Raw genomic sequence first — 7,504 nt, forward strand, 5'->3', positions numbered from 1 at the left:
CTTAGCATTCACAAAATTAACCACAAAAAATTAAAATTAACTTTATATCCATGAAATATAGGATTTTACAGAGAAAATTATCTAAATCCTAAAAAATTAAATAAAATTTTTAAACTCTCCTTTAATATAACCTTATCCTAACTTTTGATTTTGTTTCGCATTATTACTTTTCCAATCTCAAATCCTACCATCTTTCTCATCTCCAACTACTACTTTCACTGCAACTATCACCACCCTTCCTCCTCCATCCGAGTAGGCCTTTTTCACAATTTTATGTTGCCATGCCTGAAGTGAAAAAGTCAGCGCCACCTACGCTGCATGAAGGTGTCTTCCCCTTATGCTATCGAAGATCGTCGATCTCTGGCACTGCGCACGCCAAGTGTCGGTTAGCACCGACATCACTAGGGGTTTGGAGAAGAGGATACAAGTGGCGATGGCAGCGGCAACAGCAACAACGTTGAAGCATTCTCCGCCGCGGTCAGGGATTCACACCAAAGACAATGGAATCAATGCGGTGAGGGAGAAGTTGATGTTTGATTTGAAGACCGAGACTGACAAGATGAAAGATGCGATTTTGAGGAAGGAGGCGGTGGTGATGGCTGTGGAGAACGACAATGTCGACGTAGTGGTGGAGCAAATTTTGCGATAATTTACATCGACGGCAGTGGCTAATGCAGCGGCGGAGACGATGGTGGTTGAAATGAGGTTGTGGAATCTAAGGACGAAAAGGGTTGCATATAAGGATCCGGCGGTTGTTTGTGGCGAGGAGGAATGACAGTAGTTGAGAATAAGAAAGGTAGTATAGTTGAAATTGGGGAAGTGATGATGTAGAATAAAATCAGAAGTTAAGATTAGATTATATTAGAGGATAGTTTGAAAATTTTATTTAATTTTTTAAGATTTGAATTTTATTTAATTTTTTAGAATTTGAGTAATTTTATTTACAAAATTTATTTTTTATGAATATAAAATCAATTTTAATTTTTTCATAATTAGTTTTGTCCGTGTTTAGATCTTTAATAGTTAGAAATATATATATAATCGTAGTTTTAACTTAGACTAAGAGAGAGATTATCAATTTCTAGAGAGTAGTTTCTTTTAAATATAACATTATACGATCTGATCATTTATAATTCGGTCATAATTAATTATAAATTGGCTATGTTGATAGGTTACGGTATATAAGATAGAATTTTAACTTTTAATATTTATTTAAACAAATTAATAAATTAGATTAATCTAAGTTGGTTTCAGCTATAGTTAGAAAATATATAAACGATCATTTCTAATGATGATAATTTATAACTAAGTAATTGCATTTAAGTAAAACGACTCCATCTCTAATCATAATTCTCTACAAATAAGAATGGGACATTTAAAGCACTTAAATGAGCTTTTTTCTTTTTCAACGTGAATTTCAAACACATCCTAAACAGATAAAGGTAGATAAAAAAAAAAATCCTCAAAAAGGTTTCTTCTTTGAACTTGTAATTAATAATATTTATTGACTTGAATGACGAAGCCATTTACAAATATTCACATCTCCTGTTTTACCTTTTCAAAATATACTTTTTTTTAGAGAAAAAAGAACAAGTTCAACTTCTTCCGAAATGAGATATACCTTAGTCATTTATACAATAACATTATATTTCAAGAAATACTATTTAGAATAAATAATTTTCAAAGTATATTGTGTTATTGGGTTAATAAAAGTATCTATTAGTGTCAAGAAAATCAATTTCGATTGAATATACAAGACTATTTCATGGTTAAGAAAGGGTTATGAGAAACACGGGTTTTTTTTAAATAAATAAAATATTTTATTTATAGATATAAATAATTTATAATATTTTTATTGATTTGCATTCTATTACTTATCTTGTTTACAGTGCAAACGAAATAAAGTTGTTTATATCTCGTTTACACTCTAAACGAGATACGACATATTTGTCATTGCATGTATCACGTTTACACGAATGTTGTGTAACAGGCTTTATCTCGTTTACAATATAAACGATATATGAACAATTTTATTTCGTTTATACTATAAACAAGATAAGTAATAGTTCGTGTCTATATAAGAAATTCGTTCACAGTATGATTATTGTCACTTTTAAACCACTTTTCACTTCCTTTGTTTCTCCTCTAGACATTTCTGTTGATATTATTATGGTACTCAGACATTATGGCACTCGCAGATGTACGAGATAATGACATCAACTACTTGAACGCGACTTGACATATCGCTGGAGCGATCGACTTTTAGGTTAGTGTTGTTTTTTTTTCTGTTTTAGTTAAATAAGCATATAATTATATGTTGAGTTTGGAAAACTTAAATTATAATGATGATCAAACATTATTAAAATATGTTTAAGTGCTTAAATCATTTTCATTGTTTGGATTTGGTTTAGTGTGCAAGAAATAAAAATTATTTTTCTCATGACCCATTTGAATTAAGCCCACCTTGATCATATCTAACCTTCAAACAAAGCTTGCCTTATAGCAATATGATTTTAAATTAAGTGGCTGAAATCTAAAGTGGCCCAAGAAACTAAGACAAAGCCCAAGTCAACACTTCTCTTGGACAAACAAAAGCATTGATCCGAATTGAGAGAAGAATGAAAGGAATAGACCAAAGACATCAAGGCATGCTTCGGTTACTATATGCCTTGACAACTGGAAGCTAAAATTCAATTTGATTTAATTGCATTAAAAGATCCACACGTTACTCCATTTCTTGGGAACTGAGATTTGGATTTTAATTGAGTTTAATTTGCTTTGAATGCTTCCTTCGAAAGTTTCTTCTTCTCTCTCCTCTCTCTTTGCTTTCGGTCACTTTAATCCATCAAAGAAGGAGATGGAAGAAAAAGAAAAGTCATAGAGAATAGCCAAGAAAGATATTTGATACAGAAGAAAAGATTTTGAAGAAAAACTTCAAGATTTTCGTTGCCAAGAATAGAAGAAATCTGCCTCTATCAGGAAGAATATCTAGCTTGATAAAAAGTTCATTTCCATTTTGGTTCATCAAAGAAAGAAGTTAGCTTCTGAAGTCTCAAGTAGGAAGAAGCAAAAATGAAAATCCTGAAGCACTTATAGGTTAGAAGCTCATCAAGGATCTGAATCCATTCTTGGGGCCAAAGTCAGGATTAATGACCAAGATGGAAGAAGTTTGAAGAAAAAGAGTGAGAGTGATGAGGTAAGCTTGCATGCGTCAGCCTCGGTTTTCTCATCTCTCTCTGTTGAAGCCGCTGCTACTCTTTGATAGGAGAATAAGTTGCTGGATTAAGGTTTCAACTTTGGAAGCTTCCCCTTCTATATTAAGGGTGAACGGCCAAGGGTTGAGATCAAGGAGAGTAAGTGAAAAGCACAGAGTTCTCATAGCTACCCAAGCTTTCTGAGTTCTTCTCCTTCAATGGTGTTCATTTTGTTTTCTTTTTCTTAGTTTTGTCTGTCTGAGTCTCATGGTGAAAAAGGCAAACATGGTGAGGTTTGTAAGAAAAAGCCAGTGAAAGAAAAAAAGTAGTGATCAAAATTAGAGAAAAATCCATAGATGTCTCAGAGTTTCTTTTTACATCTATCTGTTGTGTGTCATGATCCTGTGGCGATTTTCTTGCAAGTTGGGTTAGCAATTTGCTGTTGAAAGCTTGGTTTCAATCCAAGTCAAATTCAGTGTTTGTAATCTGTTAAAGATAGTGTAATTCTGTTACTATTGTGATGGAGACTGGATGTAGGCTGTATTGCACTTAACAGCTGAACCAGGATACATCTTGGTGTGATTCTCTCTACTCTGCTTTTTTTCTGTTTTTGGTTCTCAGGAGACGAAATAAAAAATGTCTCTCAACTTGTTACGAGACAAAACTAAAATGTCTCTTAACTTGTTACGAGACAAAAATGAAAATATCTCCTGAAGTTTGTTGAAAAAGCAAAAGTAATATTTTGCAAAAAAAAAAAAAAAAGGAAGCTAAGATTCAACCCCCTTTTCTTAGCCACTGATTACCATCAATTAGTATCAGAGCTTGGTATCAAAGAGATTAAGCTTTGCAGCTTGGAGGAAAGATCCTGATGGCAAACAACAATGGTTCAAACCTGATGGCCTATACTCTGACCGAAGAACAATCAAGCAACAGACCCCCATTCTTCAATGGGAAGAACTATAGTTACTGGAAAGAAAGAATGAAGATTTTTGTTCAGTCTGTAGACTACAGACTTTGGAAGATAATTCTGGAAGGACCACAATTTCCAACCGCAATAGGAGCTGATGGTGTGGTTATTCCCAAAGTTGAGACAGATTGGAATGAAGATGACAGGAAGAAAATAGAGCTCAACGCCAAAGCTGTCAACCTGCTTAATTGTGCTGTCAGCTTCGAGGAATGCCGACGGGTATCAAGATGCACAACAGCAAAAGAAATCTGGGACAAGCTTCAAGTTACTCATGAAGGCACATCCCAAGTCAAAAGATCCATAATAGACATGCTGAACAGAGAATACGAAATGTTTTCAATGAAGGAAGGAGAAACAATTGATGAAATGTTTGAAAAATTCAACATTATCATCACTAGCTTGGATGCTATGGGAATCAAACATTCAGAATCTATGCTTGTGAGAAAAATATTGAGATGTCTCACTAAATAGTGGGAAACCAAAACTATTGTGATAGCTGAGAGTAGTGGCATTGATGATATGACCTACGATGATCTGAGAGAAAATTTACTTGCTCTTGAAAACACCTATTTAAAAAAAGATACAAAAAAGAAAGAAGTTGCTCTCAAATCAGTCACTGAATCTCTGGATGAAGAATCCATCGATGATTTATCTAATGATGATTTTGTTTTGTTTGCTAAGAAATTCAGGAGAATGATGAAGTAAAAGGAACGAAACAAAGGAGGCAGTTCAAGGAAACCTAAGAGGGATTTAAGCAAGATCATTTGCCACAACTGTAGAGAAGCTGGACATTACAAGTTTAACTGCCCAAAACTGAAAAAAGAAGACAAGCCGAAAAAAAGAAGAAGGAGGGACTTATGGCATCTTGGGAAGACTTGGAGAATGACTCTGAGGATGAGGAAGAATCAGACAACAAATCTCAAACCTGTCTCATGGCCAATCAAACTGATGAGGTACATCTCATTGAACCTACTACTGAAGACCTTCATCTTATGATAGATCATCTGAATGAAAAAATCAGATGCTTCTTAAATAAAAAATATGAACTTGAATCTCAAGTTACCATCCTAAAAGCAGAAAATGGTTTTCTCAAAGATAAATTAAGGGAAGCCGAAACTGCTGTTGATCTTGTTGAAGAAAACAAGCGGTTAAAGGCTGAAATTAAGAGCTGTAAATACCATCATTCTGTGTGCAAATCTAATTTTTTTGAGAAAAATAAAAGGTTTCACAAAGAGGTAAAAAGACTAAAAGAAGACCTAACTAACTTTGTTCAAAGTTCTGAAAATTTGAATCAACTCTTAGCTAGTCAAAAACCTCTCTATGACAAAGCTGGTTTGGGTTTTCATAAAAATCCAAAAAATGTTTTTTGAAAAATCTCCTTTTGCTAATGTGGCTTCCACTTCAAATGACATGAGATTTTAAAACCCAACCAATCTGAAAAAACAGCAACCTAAAAGGTTTTGTAGATTATGCAGTCGGGATGGTCACTTTCCCATTCAATGCTTCATAAGTGAAAGAATGATTGGTGATAAAATCTATAAAATTGTTGGTAACTATAATGTCTTGGGACAAAGAAGATGGTTTGACATCAAAGGATCCAAAAAGATTTGGATACCTAAGGTTACTTAAGCTTTTTGTAGGTTTGCCTAGCATCCAAGAGAAAAGACAACATGTGGCATATGGATAGTGGATGCTCTAGGCATATGTCCGAAAAGTCAACATTCTTCATCAAGCTTGATGAGTATGATGGAGGCTTTGTTACTTTCGGTGACAATGGAAAAGGAAAAATTGTGGCCATAGGTAAAGTGGGTAAGAACTTTTCTTCCTTCATAAATGATGTTTTACTTATTGATGGATTGAAACATAATCTTCTAAGCATTAGCCAACTTTGTGATCTTGGATATTGGGTTATTTTTAGAAAATTGGATTGCTTAGTGATTTGTGAGAAATCCGGTGATATTTTGTTTGAGGCAAAAAGATGCAATAATGTGTATGGACTTACTCTAGAGGATTTAAAAGATAAAAAAGTAACATGTTTTACATCTATTGAATCTGAAAAATGGCTTTGGCATAAGAAATTGGGACATGCAAGTATGTACCAAATTTCTAAGCTTGTTAAGAAGAACTTGGTTAGAGGAATTCCAAACATTAAATTTGACAAAGATATTACTTGTGAAGCTTGTCAATTAGGCAAACAAGTAAAATCTTATTTTAAATCAAAAGATGGAATCTCTACTAAAAGACCATTAGAAATGTTGCATATTGATCTTTTTGGTCCCACTAGAACTCAAAATTTGGGAGATAAACACTATGGTTTGGTTGTGGTTGATGACTATTCAAGATACGGTTGAGTTCTTTTCTTGGCTCATAAAAATGATGCATTTCTTGTCTTTTCTTCTCTTTGTAAAAAGATTCAAAATGAAAAGGATTTCAAAATTGCTCACATAAGAAGTGACCGTGGAATAGAATTTGAAAACCAAGATTTTGAAAGCTTTTGTGATGGTTTTGGAATAGCACATAATTTTTCACGTCCTAGAACACCTCAACAAAATGGAGTTGTTGAAAGAAGAAATAAAAGCCTTCAAGAAATGACTAGGGCAATGCTTTGTGAAAATGATGTTCCAAAATTTTTGTGGGCCGAAGCTGTAAATACAGCTTGTTATATCCTAAATAGAACAATCATTAGAAAAGGCTTGAAGAAAACCCCATATGAGCTTTGGAAAGGAACTCCCCCAAATGTCAAGTACTTTCATGTTTTTGGATGCAAATATTTTGTACTTAATAACAAAGAAAATCTTGGTAAATTTGATCCAAAATCCTATGAAGGAATGTTTGTAGGATACTCAACCACTAGCAAAGCATTTAGAGTTTACTTTAAAGAACATAGAACTATTGAAGAGTCCATACATGTATCTTTTTGTGATTCTAATTCTATTCCCAGTGCTATTTTAGATGATGATGCAGGTAGTGAAGCTGATGAGAATCATCAAGCCAATCAAGATAATCCCAAATCTGTCCCAACTGTTGAAACTGTCAGTCCAGAAACTTCTCCTCTGTTCGGAGGAGAAATTTTCATTTTGTCTCCTAACCAAGCAGAGATTTGATAAACCACTATTTTATGGTTTATCTTATGCTAATTTGAGTGGTTTTCATCAGCTTTTCACCCACTTATTCATATGATTTGCATGGCTTTACAATTCCTTCCTGGATTTATTCAATGAGTGAAAACTTGCTTCCTAAAGCTTTAAATTGTGTATTTTAATTTCTCCTTTATACCATTCGATGCCGTGATCTGTGCGTTAAGTGTTTCAGGCTTTATAAGGCAGGAATGGCTTAGAGAATG

This window comes from Arachis ipaensis, chromosome B06 (assembly GCF_000816755.2).
Source record: "Arachis ipaensis cultivar K30076 chromosome B06, Araip1.1, whole genome shotgun sequence".
In the NCBI taxonomy this organism is placed as follows: Eukaryota; Viridiplantae; Streptophyta; class Magnoliopsida; order Fabales; family Fabaceae; genus Arachis; species Arachis ipaensis.